Raw genomic sequence first — 12,393 nt, 5'->3', positions numbered from 1 at the left:
AGGCTTTTTCCATTCTGTACCTCAGTCACAGGGACTATTAGTCGCCTCCTGAACAGACATAACACTATCTTCAGACCTGCTGCTAAAATACGTCAGACTTGTGAGGTCTGTCAGATGTAATATATACCTCAGATCTCTCGTCGTTTACAAAATACGTCGGGATTACGTCGGTAAAACCGTTGATCGACAGAACTACATGGGCATGTAGCTGAGAGGTGGCTGGGATATAGGCGTTAGCTCATCGTACATCAGAAAATGGAAGGGAAATTGCATCAACAACAACTCTGTCATGACGAAGACCACTGGTTTCTGGGACATCGTAATTATCGAAAACATAGACATCGGGATACCTGACAACAGTATGAGTAAAGATGGCTCTTTTCAGCTGAGTATAGCATGCAGCACGGCCATCGCGACCTTTAAGTGGGATCGGCGGAAGTGGTATAAGAAACATTACCTTATCTGGCGATGGGCTGAAACCCAGTAACCACACAGTCGGTACCACGGCTATAAAGAACGATTCAGCTGCCCCTACCAATTGATTTTATTTAACACCCAACACCTTCCAAAACCACGCATGAGATTCATGTATTCTCTCACTCTATATGTGCAAGCTAGTAGTCCTACAGGAAAAAATGAACAGGACCTTTTTGTAGGAAATTTAATTTAGCTTAGAATTATTCAAGAGAAACATGTTTGAAGGTAACTTTAGTTCCTTTGTCTTTAATAGCACATAGATTATGGCCTCTAGCGAAAACTTTTCCAGTAAAATAATTTATCTGCATTAAATTTCCTACAAAAAGGTCCTGTTCATTTGTGTAGCATTAAGAGTTTTCTGTATTGAGCGAGACAATATGAAAATCTTTTGCGTGGCATTTGAAGGCATTGCAGGTTGCATAAAGTCCAACAGTAGGGCCAGCTCAGTCACCCTGTCTAAGGGCGAGGCCAGCAGTCACACTGCAGTGGCTACCTGACGATGACCGAGGACTACCCGTCTGAGAGCTCATGATTGTACAATGACACGACTTCATACCAACCAATGAAGAACGATAATACTCAAACGACTACGAATTTCTCTTTGTTTCATTTCAATTCCTGTTGCAAGTTGCAAGTCTGTATTGCACTCTGAGGTAAGGCATAAAAAAAGAAGTCATATTAATTTTTAGGTTCCCGTAGAGGACGAGATAGTTAGTCGAAGCACAGACACGGACTGGATAGGGATGGCGAAGTTAACCAGATGTCGCCTTCCAAACAGGGCAATCGCGGCATTCCCATTCATCCTTACAGAGAGAAACAAAGTAAAACTCGATGACCGAATGCGGATTTGAATACCGCCCCTTCCGAATGCAAAGTTTATAACCCCTCGATATGAAATAAAACTCAACGAAAACTTTTATGTACAGAGTATTTCTGGAGGAGTAATAAATTATCTGAATATTACAGTCTACATCTCAGCTTCATTTATTTTCAGTGGCCGGTTTCAGCCAATACAGGCCATCTTCAGGTCTAAAAATCTGTTCGCAGCCGCTGTCACGTTTCGTCGTAGTAAATACTGTATTTCAGGATCTGCTAGTATACACTAATTCGAATAAAAACAATCTACAAATTTGCGTCGAATTTTATTGATTATATAAAGGTGTTGGTACTGCAGTTTATATGTGTTTAATTATAATCATAATTTTTGTTTTGATGTTAAAGTTGGGAAATTGTTTTTGTGTTTACATAACCGAATTTTTCAACTGTAACTTATCTGAAAATTCTACTGTATCGAAACTTCCTGGCTGCGTGTCGGACCGAGACTCGAACTCGGGACCTTTGCCTAGTTCGAGTCTCGGTCCGGCACACAGTTTTAATCTGCCAGGAAGTTTCATATCAGCACACTCCGCTGCAGAGTGAAAATCTCATTCTGGATTCTACTGCATCGTTTAACAAGCCGCACACACCTACAAACGCTGAGTATGCCAATATGCTGTTTGTGTACTGATTTTGTGACGGGAAAGCTGCTGCTGCTGCTAGAGGAAATTGTATACAATCTCCTAACCACAGACTACTGTAGTTTACTTGTGTTTTTACTAAACGCCGAGAGACTGCTGCATCGACTGAACGCTTTCTATAAACAGAACCACTTCATAATATTATCACTCAAGTACTGAAAATGTGTCTCTTGCACTGTCTCGTATGAAATACCCGTAGGTATTTTCGTTAATTCTCTGAAGAAAGGTTGTAGTATGTTGTTTACGTACCTATCGTAAGTTATGGTTTGGTAGAAAAAAACTGTACCGAATAACTTACGATTTATTATTGCACATCATACTCATATGTCATACAGAGGGTGTTCATGTAAGAGATAAGAATTTTAAGAATTTGAACGTCGATTGTTCTGCGAGTTCACGTACCCTGGCAAATGAGGCGGTGTTTCTGAGAAAGTAGAATTTCAGGATGAACTTCTCCATAACGAGCAAAATATTTCGCTACTGACGTTGCCAAATTCCTGCGATTTGGAACTATTCGAAAGCAACATAGCTAATGATGATCGAAGAAAGGACGATATAAAATGAAGGCTGTCAATAACAACAAAAGCATTCCTGAAAAATTGGAATTTGTTAAGATCTAATGTAAATTAAAATCTTAGTAAGTCTTTCTGGAGGTATCTCTGTGGAGTATAACCTTTTACAGAAGTGAAACGTGGACATTAGACCATTCAGACAAGAAAAAGATAGAAGCTTTTGAAACGTGATGCTAATGTAATTGGAGAAAAAATAAATTTACGGCACAAGTTGACTAAAATAAGGGATCGGTTAGTAGGTCACATCCTGAGACGTCAAGGAATTCTCCGTTTGTTATGGTAAGGAAGCATTGGAAAGGTGAGGTGGGTGGGGGGGGGGGGGGCTATGTGTAGAGGAAGACTAAACAGTAAGCAGTTTCATGCGGGTGTCGTCTGCTGTAATTGTGCCGAGATGAAGAAGTCTGCCCGGGATGGTTTAGTGTGGGGACAATTATTGAACTATATGAAATAAAAATATCATAACTTCTGAACTGTGTTAGGACGTTCATAACTTCTGAACGGTGTTAGGACGTTCAAACTGCACAGTTGGCCGCGGGGCACGAAGAGAATTAATATGCGCTTCATTGTTTGGTTTAGCGACGAAGCCCACTTTCATTTGGGTGAGTTCGAAATCAAGCAAAACTGGGAGACTGAGAATCCTCATTTCCCGCTCGATAAGTCTCTTCACCCTCAATGGGTGACTGTGTGGTGTGCAGTGTCCAATCACGGAATAGTCGGTGCGATATTCCTTGAAATCACGGTGACTACCGAACACTATGTGAAGGTTTTGGAAAATGGTATCATCCCCATTACCCAAAGTGACCCTGATTGCAACAAGATGTGATTCATGCAAGACGAAGCCCGACCGCACTGAAGCAGGAGAGCGTTTGATTTCCGGGAGGAGCTCTTTGGGGACCGCATTCTGTCTCTGGGAGTACACAGAGGCCACTGGCATGGACAATCGTATTCTCCGGATCTGAACATATGCGACTCCATTCTCAGAAACATTGCTGAGCTGAAAACACTTATTCAGGTCACCCACAGCATCGATGTTCGGACACTTCAGCGGGTCATAAAATGGTACAGAGCACTATGGCACTTCACATCTGAGGTCATCAGTCCCCAAGAACTTAGAACTACTTAAAGCTAACTAACCTAAGGAGAGCACACACATCCGTGCCCGAGGCAGGATTCGAACCTGCGACCGTAGCGGTAGCGCGGTTCCAGACTGAAGCGCCTAGAACCGCTCTGCCACTCCAGCAGGCTCAGCGGGTCATACAGGATTTTGTTATTCGGCTGCGCCACATCATCGCCAATGATGGCAAACAAATCGAATACGTCATAACTTGAATATCTGTAGTGACGTTTACATGTTGAGTAAAGTGTGTGCACGCTGTTGTTTGAAACCAATTCACGTTTCTTTTCATACAGTTCCATAATTGTCACCCTGTACATCAAGCTAGTCTTCGGACCGAACACCACAACAACAAACAACATCGAGCCAACAAGATTTTTATGCTCTTCTTATGAAGAGACTGTATGAATTAAATAACGATATTTTGTCTATGGAGTGCGTGATTGATTATTTTGTAAAACAAATTTTGTTTATTTATAGACGCAATCACATGTTTATGACACAATCGTAGCCGTTTTCGGCCGTACAATGACCATCTTCAGATTCTAAATGCAGCATACACTGAACACAGCATTGTCAAACGCGTGAATCTGTGTTCAGTGTATGCCGCCTTTAGAATCTGAAGATGGTCATTGTATGGCCGAAACCGGCTACGACTGTGTCATAAACATGTGACTGCGTCTATAAATAAACAAAAAAATTCTTACAGGTGGCTCCTTCTACAGAAGAATGGAATCGGCAAGACAGTGGCCGTGCACAGTACAACGACTTTCCGAATTTGTACGTCTATGTAGAATTGAGCTGCAGCACACAAAATTACCGCCCGTGTGGTGCCGACGCTACTTTCATGCAGAGAAGCTAAGCGCCATTACAGCTTTGCACAGAACTTGTTCGCGGAGCTGTTCAGAACTTTCATACCTTTCCCAGCTGAGGGAAGTTTGCAGTCGCGCATAGGTGCGGCAGCCCTCGAGGAGTGGAATTTTGAAACGCGCTCCGTGTTTGTCCCGGCCGGCGCGGCGGCGGGTTCGCAGCCAGTGGCCGGTGGAGCCCCCCCCCCCCCCCCCCTCCGACCTCTGACGAGTCCCCGGGGTGCGGCGGCCGCTGTCGGCGCCTCCTCCGCCTCCGCCTCCGCCGCCCCCGCGCTATGCTAATGCCCGCCGGCCGCCATGTTTTATTCATGGGGCAGGTTATCGCGGCCGGTGGCCGGCTGGGCGGCCGGCCGTTGCTATCAATCAGACCGCCAGCGAGGCGGGCGCCGCAAACAAGCACGGTTTTTCCGGGCGCCGCCAAATCCCCTGGCAGCTAGGCATCCCAGCTGTACGTTACGCGCAAGGTGAGGCTGCTAAGCGGGCGCTCGCGGAGCAAGAACGGCCACCTCGGCCTCACATACAGTCGGAAAACACGCGTCTGGCGCCCGAGGCGGCCTGATATACGACGCGGCCCTGTACGTGTACTCGACCCCTTGGGACTTGTCCAAAATACGCAAGGGGGAGAGGTCTTCTCTTCCTCTCCCACCCCGAAGGTGGGCAGGTTCTCCCATACTTTGCTCCCTCTTGATGCTCTCGTATATTATAGCAGGTTCAGTTTCATTCATGACTTCCTGTCTCGGTCATCCTCTCTTCTTTCCCCTTCCCTGCTTCAGAATAAACGTAAGTGAAAAACCTAAACATCTTGAAAAATTAGCAGCTGATTTTGGTGCCAAACAAAGCAGAGACACTGATACATCGGGACTTGCGAGCAAAATACGCTGACAGAAAAAAAAATCACAGCACCAACAAGGAATTGTGCGACGTAAAAATTTGTAGATGTTTTTCTACATCCTAAAGTTGATGTCTATTCAAATTTCGTGTCAGTGGCATAAGACTGGCGCTATAAGGATGCAAATCAGTTTTGCCTTAAATATACGCTGTAACAGTCGTCAGTGTTAGCTGCCTCTGAGGCTGGACCAGGTGAGTTGATGTTAATCAAGAATGCCCTTAAGACGCCACAGTCTTCATTGTCATTACCTCACTGTTGTGTACATAGTTCCGCGTAGTCAGCCCGCACACAACTTTCCCACTAGAGCGCGCCCTGCTAAGCACAACAGCGCAGGCGCAGCGCTCGTCCGTCTCCGCACTACGAGATGGCGCTGCCTTAGAGACGGACCAAATTCTGCTTCCGCCGATCCGCGTATTAATATGTCACGCAGCCAATGAGATTGCTGCTAACGTAGAACCTTTTCTCCTCGCGGATCACACTCGCGCAGTGATACCTGAACGCGCGAGGTATTATAACGAGTGTACAGACCTCCGATTAGTGAGTCTGCATTAGTCTGCATCAGTCTACATTAGTCTGCATTTGTTTGCACCAGTCTATAGTCAAGTTTCAGTCTGCGCCTAATAAGATTATCATATTCCTGTACATAGCCATGAAGAGAAATGTATAGACACTTTGTCAAGTATCGGAGATATGTGAGAATAAGATTATCGTACCAAGACCAAAGGAACTTCAGATTGTCAATTGTAAATAGCATCCACAACCAAGTTAAATTATTTTTATGCTTGTTCTTATTTTAATAAATGTGTGTGAAAATTAATCAAGTTCTGTTTAAAGTTGGTCACTGTAAATCTGCTACTCTAAGCGTGCAAGTGGCATTTCTATCGTCTGACCTAACGGCAGAAGATAAACACGCCACGTTAAGACCACGAGACATATTGCTGACATTCGCCTACTTCGTTAGAGCGACAAGTCAAATAATCTGGTGGTGTGTGTACCGAAGGTCTTACAGTACGCACACCACACTCACTGACTTTGAACGAGGTCGCGTAATAGGGCTGCAAGAAGCTGTATGATCCTGCGATACTGCAGAAAGTCTGGGCAGGAACGTGGCCACTGTATGTCACTGCTACCAGCGTGCCTTCCACTGACCCCAAAAGACCGCCATTTGCGACTTCGTAGGTGTCAAGCGAGAGCTCTCTACCGGATGGTAGGGTGTAGGTAGATCTGTCGTGTTTTGCGACGAAAGCTGGTTCTGCCTCGGTGCCAGTGATGGTCGTGTCATGGTTGGAAGGAGGCCATTTGAGGGTTTCTTCCAGTGATCCAATTTTTCGATTTAGCCGAAAATCTGCTCTTCACTTTTGTATCAACTTTCGAAACTATCAGCTGTCCCTTAATTCGTTCCAAGTCTTCCGTTTGGTCTACTTGAGAACGATCCCATACACACGAACCTAACAACAGAACTGGTGGCGGTGTAGTATTGTATGTGGTTTCCGTAACTTCTGCAGTAAACTTTCTCACAATCATCACAAAATATCTCTTTCTTCCTTTCGCCTACACCATTGCTGACTATAATTAAAGTTATCATCCAAAGTGAATTTCGTAATGCATTTAATACGCAGTTGCAATTTGATAAACATATTTATTAGTATCTGAACACGGTTCCACCTTCAGTTGGAAAAGGATGAGTCGTCCACGCGCTCGGATAAACATACAGAGTGTATCCGAACCACGTTCTGGCGCAGCCGTAGGAAATCTATAAGAGTGACAAGCAACGAATCTGACACTACCCATTTCCTAGTTCCCAAACTTCACAGAAGCTATCCTGCTTACTTTGATGTTAATAAAGCTGCCCTCGAAAAGCTAGAACTTAAGTTCGAGTCCCGTCCCTGATTCTCTCTAAGCCGACGTGATTCCTGTATTTTCCCGTTTGTCAATGGCACATACTTTTGTTTAATATTTGTATGGGACGAAATTGTGAAGATATTTTTCTTTGCCTGAGTTCCACAGCTTTTATAAATTGTAGAAATGTCGTCATGAAACATCTTAAGCTGCTTCTAAATTTATTTCAATTTGATTGTTTGTAATTTACACTCTATGCCTCTACTTCTACATGAGTACACATTAGATATAAAAACTATATTTCTGACATTGTGGTTTTTAATCTATATATGTAACCCCTGCTGTTAATAAAAATCTGTGCTGTAAAATAGTACTTCACTGAAACCCGTCACAAAATAAAATAGAAATTGATAATCTTATTTTGTCGACGCTGGATCTCGTGAACTCCACGACCGTTAAGGATTATTGGTGACGAACACAACCAGCTACAAATATTTTTGAAATGCTTTATTTCAGTGTCATAACTGGCTTCAGGTTATCTCCCCTCCCCCTTCAGACGGAGTGGACGATACACTGCTGCCAAAAACATCAATGTAATCAGGAACGTTAGCCATCTGAAGAGGGGCGTGATAGCCCGAAACCATTGAAGACATTTAAATAAAGCATTTGAGGCTTGTTGCTTTATTCATCAACAATAATCTGAGGAGCAGCTTAAGGTGATAAATGGTAAAATTTCGGAAGCTCTATTTCATCATTTGTCTCTTTCCTTTTCAGTACTTAAAATTTTCTGTTACTCTCCTCTAGTTTTGAACAGAGTACAACGGAGCATGTGACTTCAGCAAACTGCCCTTTTTTATAAAAGAAAACTGCGAGCCAAGAAATAACACTGTCTGGCCAGGGTTTCACAGTCATAATCAAGTGAAGGAGGTGTTTTCATTGTGCAGTGGAAAAACTGGCACATATATGAATATCTGAACAAATTCAAGACAGCGATTACTTCTCTAAGTTTGTCAACAAATTTTTTGAATGTATACGATCTCCCCTGTAGGTAGGTCACGCACTGTGAGAATGAGAGGTTCAAATGGCTCTGAGTGCTATGGGACTTAACTTCCGAGGTCATGAGTCCCCTAGAACTTAGAACTACCTAAACCTAACTAACCTAAGGACATCACACACATCCATGCCCGAGGCAGGATTCGAACCTGCGACTGTAGCGGTCGCGCAGTTCCAGACTGTAGCGCCTAGAACCGCTGGCCACTCCGGCCAGCTCTGAGAATGAGAACTTCACACTGAAAGCCTAATGTCTGCCCACACAAGAACTTGAGTAACAGTCACAGCGAAGTAATTTGGAAACAGCTCGCTGTCTCGAAATTTCGCCAGCACCACTTGCCTTCAGACTGTAAAGACGTGCAAAAAGTTCAAAATATATCTGCTGACGGCAGTTTGGCTTTACTACGACTAATTACTCTACTGCAGGTTGAATTCGTACTCCATTCAAGAATGGACGCAAGAATGTACATAAAAGCACGTGTACAGACCGAGTATACCTCCCCCCCTTTTCCCCCTCATCGGTCCGGCCCTCCCTCCCCCCATCTGCCGCCCTGTCGCCTGTGTAGGGCTGTTTTAAGTGAGTGTTCAGTGTTGTGTCTCCCCTGTCAGTGTAGCGAACAGCCACCATACTGTCGCTAGTTGTGTTTTTTTATCTCTTGAGAACAGAAACCAGACTGTCGCCGTGTTTTTTAATTGTGCCTGTCTATTTACTAAGTGTTTTAATCAGCATCGCCGACCGTTTTGTTTTCATATTTTCTTCGCATATTTTTCTCCAAGTTTCAGTTTTTAACAGTCACCGTTTTATCGCCTGCTTTTATTGTTCTCATATGTGCTAATTCTGTATTTTAACTTTTCTGTAGGCTGCAGAGCGAGCGTATTGTGCTACTGCCAGACCATCCCTCCCCCCCCCCTCCCCCAACGGGGGGGAATCGAAATCCAATAAAGAAAAAAAAGACCGATTATAGCTATGACTTCACAAATGGTTGGGCAAGGAAAATAATTCGCTAATGTTTTAGAAAGACTTATGACTGATGATACTCAATTCAAAAGTAGTAACAAATAACAGTTTTTACGCTTGTCCCATGATGAACCACATGGTATAGTAGTCCATGACGTATGAAGTTCACAACAAAAAATAAAAAGCTTTGTACATGCCTGAGTACTTAAAGTAATAGTAACCGAGTGAAAGAGTGTTGAAACCAGTAGGCTAACCTCACAGACGAGTGAATGAAATATCGATACCGTACTACCAGCATGGCACACGATCTACGTGTTTGACTAATGGGAATTCAGTCTGAATATGAGTGAAGAGATACCTACAGATCTGAGAATGTTGCAAACAAAATATTACGCCAAGCTGCAAGTGCATGGCGCAGCGTCACCGTAGTTCTCGTGGCGTAATTGTAGCTATCAGAAAATAATCTCAATTGAAATGCACAGAGCCCATAACGAAGCTGCGACACCAGTGGTCCGCAGGCAGGAACAGAACAGACTGCACTCTGTTGCACAGCACACACAAACACACGAGTCGACCTGCACAGCCCTCTCAGTAGGTTCTGCACACTATGCCTCCAGAGTGTTGCGTAACTGCACTTTACCAGTCAATGTCAGAATGTGGTAAGTAAAACCATACCTAAAGCCGTCGATAGCCTGGGAACAGAATGTCTTGAAAAAGTAATGTATTGAAGAGTAGCTTCACACCTTTGTAAAAATAAAGTTTTAACAAAATGTCAGTTTGGTTTCCAGAAGGGTTTTTAACGGAAAATGCTATATATACTTTCACTAATGAAATATTAAATGCTCTGAGCAACCGGAACACACCCGTTGGGATATTTTGTGATCTATCAAAGGTTTTTGATTGTGTAAATCATGGAATACTTCTAGATAAGCTCAAGTACTGTGGTATGAATGGGACAGTGCTCAAATGGTTTAAATCATACATAACTAGAAGAGTGTAGAAAGTTGAAATAAGCAGTTCACATAATATGCAAAAAAACTGGTGATTTCTCAAACAGGGGAACAATCAAGAATGGGGGGGGGGCGCAAGGTTCGGTCTTGGGTCCTCTGCTGTTCTTAATATATATTAATGACTTGCCATTCTATATTCACGAAGATGCAAAGCTGGTACTTTTTGCCGATGATACAAGTATAGCTATAAAACCCAACAGACAAGAATTAACTGGTGAAATTGTAAACGATGTTTTTCAGAAAATCATTAAGTGGTTCTCCGCAAATGGGCTCTCACTAAACTTCGACAACACACAGTATACACAGTTCCACACAGTAAATGAAATGACACCATTAATAAATATAGACTACGATCAGAAATCGGTAGCTGACGTAGAATATTCAAAATTTATAGGTGTATGAATTGATGAGGGGTTTAACTGGAAAAAATACACTTATAATCGGCTGAAACGTTTGAGTTCAGCTACTTATACTATTAGGGTCACTGCAAATTTTGGCGACATACATCTCAGTAAATTAGCTTACCACGCCTATTTTCATTCTCTGCTTTCGTATGGTATGAGATTCTGGGGTAACTCATCATGGAGTAAAAGAGTGATCATTGCACAAAAGCGTGTGATCAGAATAACTGCTGGAGCTCATCCAAGATCATCCTGCAGACATTTATTTAAAGCGCTAGGTATCTTCACTGTAGCCTCGCAATATATATATTCACTTATGAAATTTGTTATTAACAATCCGAACCAATTCAGAAGTAATAGCAGTGTAGACGGCTACAACACTAGGAGAAAGGATGGTCTTCACTACTCAAAGTTAACTCTAACTTTGGCTCTGAAGGGGGTAAATTATGCTGCCACAAAAGTCTTTGGTCACTTACCTAATAGCATCAAAAGTCTGACAGATAGCCATATAGCATTTAAAAGGAAATTAAAAGAATTTCTTAATGGCAACTCCTTCTACTCATTAGATGAATTTTTGGATATAGTAAGTGGGTAATTTCCCAAACATCACAAAAAAAAATTAAAAATATTGAGTGTCATGTAATATTTTGTGTAATGTAATATCTTTTATAGACACGTTTTATTAACCTCACACGTTCCACATCATTACGAAGTGTCGTATTCATGATCTATGGAACAAGTACTAATCTAATCTAATCTAATCTCATCTCTAATCTTCGCAACAGACTCGCGACTCGAAACTTGTATAAGTAATAAGAGCTTGGAGACATTTGAATAAACGAATTTCACTGTGGAACCAATGCGTTTATCTTGGGAATAATGTACGAAGGAATAGAAATATCTCTGCATACCGTCTTTGGGGAATTAAAGTTCTTAAGAGAAACTGCTGATGGCCTAAAGTGCGCGTCATTTATGGCGGCGGCAGAGTTTAGGTTCGTTCTGCGCATCTGACGTCACAAAACACAGTCAGCCAATGAACAGAGAACGACGTTGCCAGGGCTCGACTGCAGTGCAGAGCACGGACGAGTGTCTTCAGTTTTAGAAACGTTCAGTCATAAATAAAGTAATCGAACAAAAGCAATGTCTTGATAGCAGAATTTCTTTTACAGAAAGTTTGGAAAAAGCATTCTTTATACCAATTGCTTCATATTCTATTAATTAATTAAACCAAACAAGCAATAAGCCTCCTAATTCGGGCGATAGCAAGGAAAGGTGTTTGTATCATTCTCACGAACCGCTTTCTCGCAATAAAGAACAGCGGTAATTGTTTATTTACTATTGTACTTCGACGAAAGGTGAGTAATTCATAGTCATACCAACATTGTTTGTCGGTACTTTGCGTGATTTTTTAAAGTCCTCCGGGAGATACATTGAATGACGAGCTGCGTTAGCGTAATGGTTAGCGTGTATAGGTGCTGAGTTCAAACCTTGTTCTGCGCTTAATATTTTCTTTATTTAAAAACAATATCGAAGTGTCTTACTTCATGAATTTTATTCGTTTGAATGTAATTTTTTGAAATTTCTAGTGGCAACTAAAATCGACCATATGGAAAGTATACGCTATGGACTTTTACCTCTGCAAACTCTTCAAAATTTCGTGCAATGGTTTACCACAGCTAATGCTGCACAATAACTGC

General features: G+C 42.5%; 1 protein-coding gene across 1 annotated transcript in view; it reads left to right on the top strand.

Moving 5' to 3' along the window:
* LOC126176796 (neprilysin-4-like) overlaps positions 1 to 12,393 on the top strand; it is a 796,156-nt gene that overhangs the window by 159,750 nt on the left and 624,013 nt on the right. The gene's annotated exons all lie outside the window — the stretch shown is intronic.

This window comes from Schistocerca cancellata, chromosome 3 (assembly GCF_023864275.1).
Source record: "Schistocerca cancellata isolate TAMUIC-IGC-003103 chromosome 3, iqSchCanc2.1, whole genome shotgun sequence".
NCBI lineage: Eukaryota > Metazoa > Arthropoda > Insecta > Orthoptera > Acrididae > Schistocerca > Schistocerca cancellata.
This window is presented reverse-complemented; position numbering and strand designations above follow the sequence as displayed.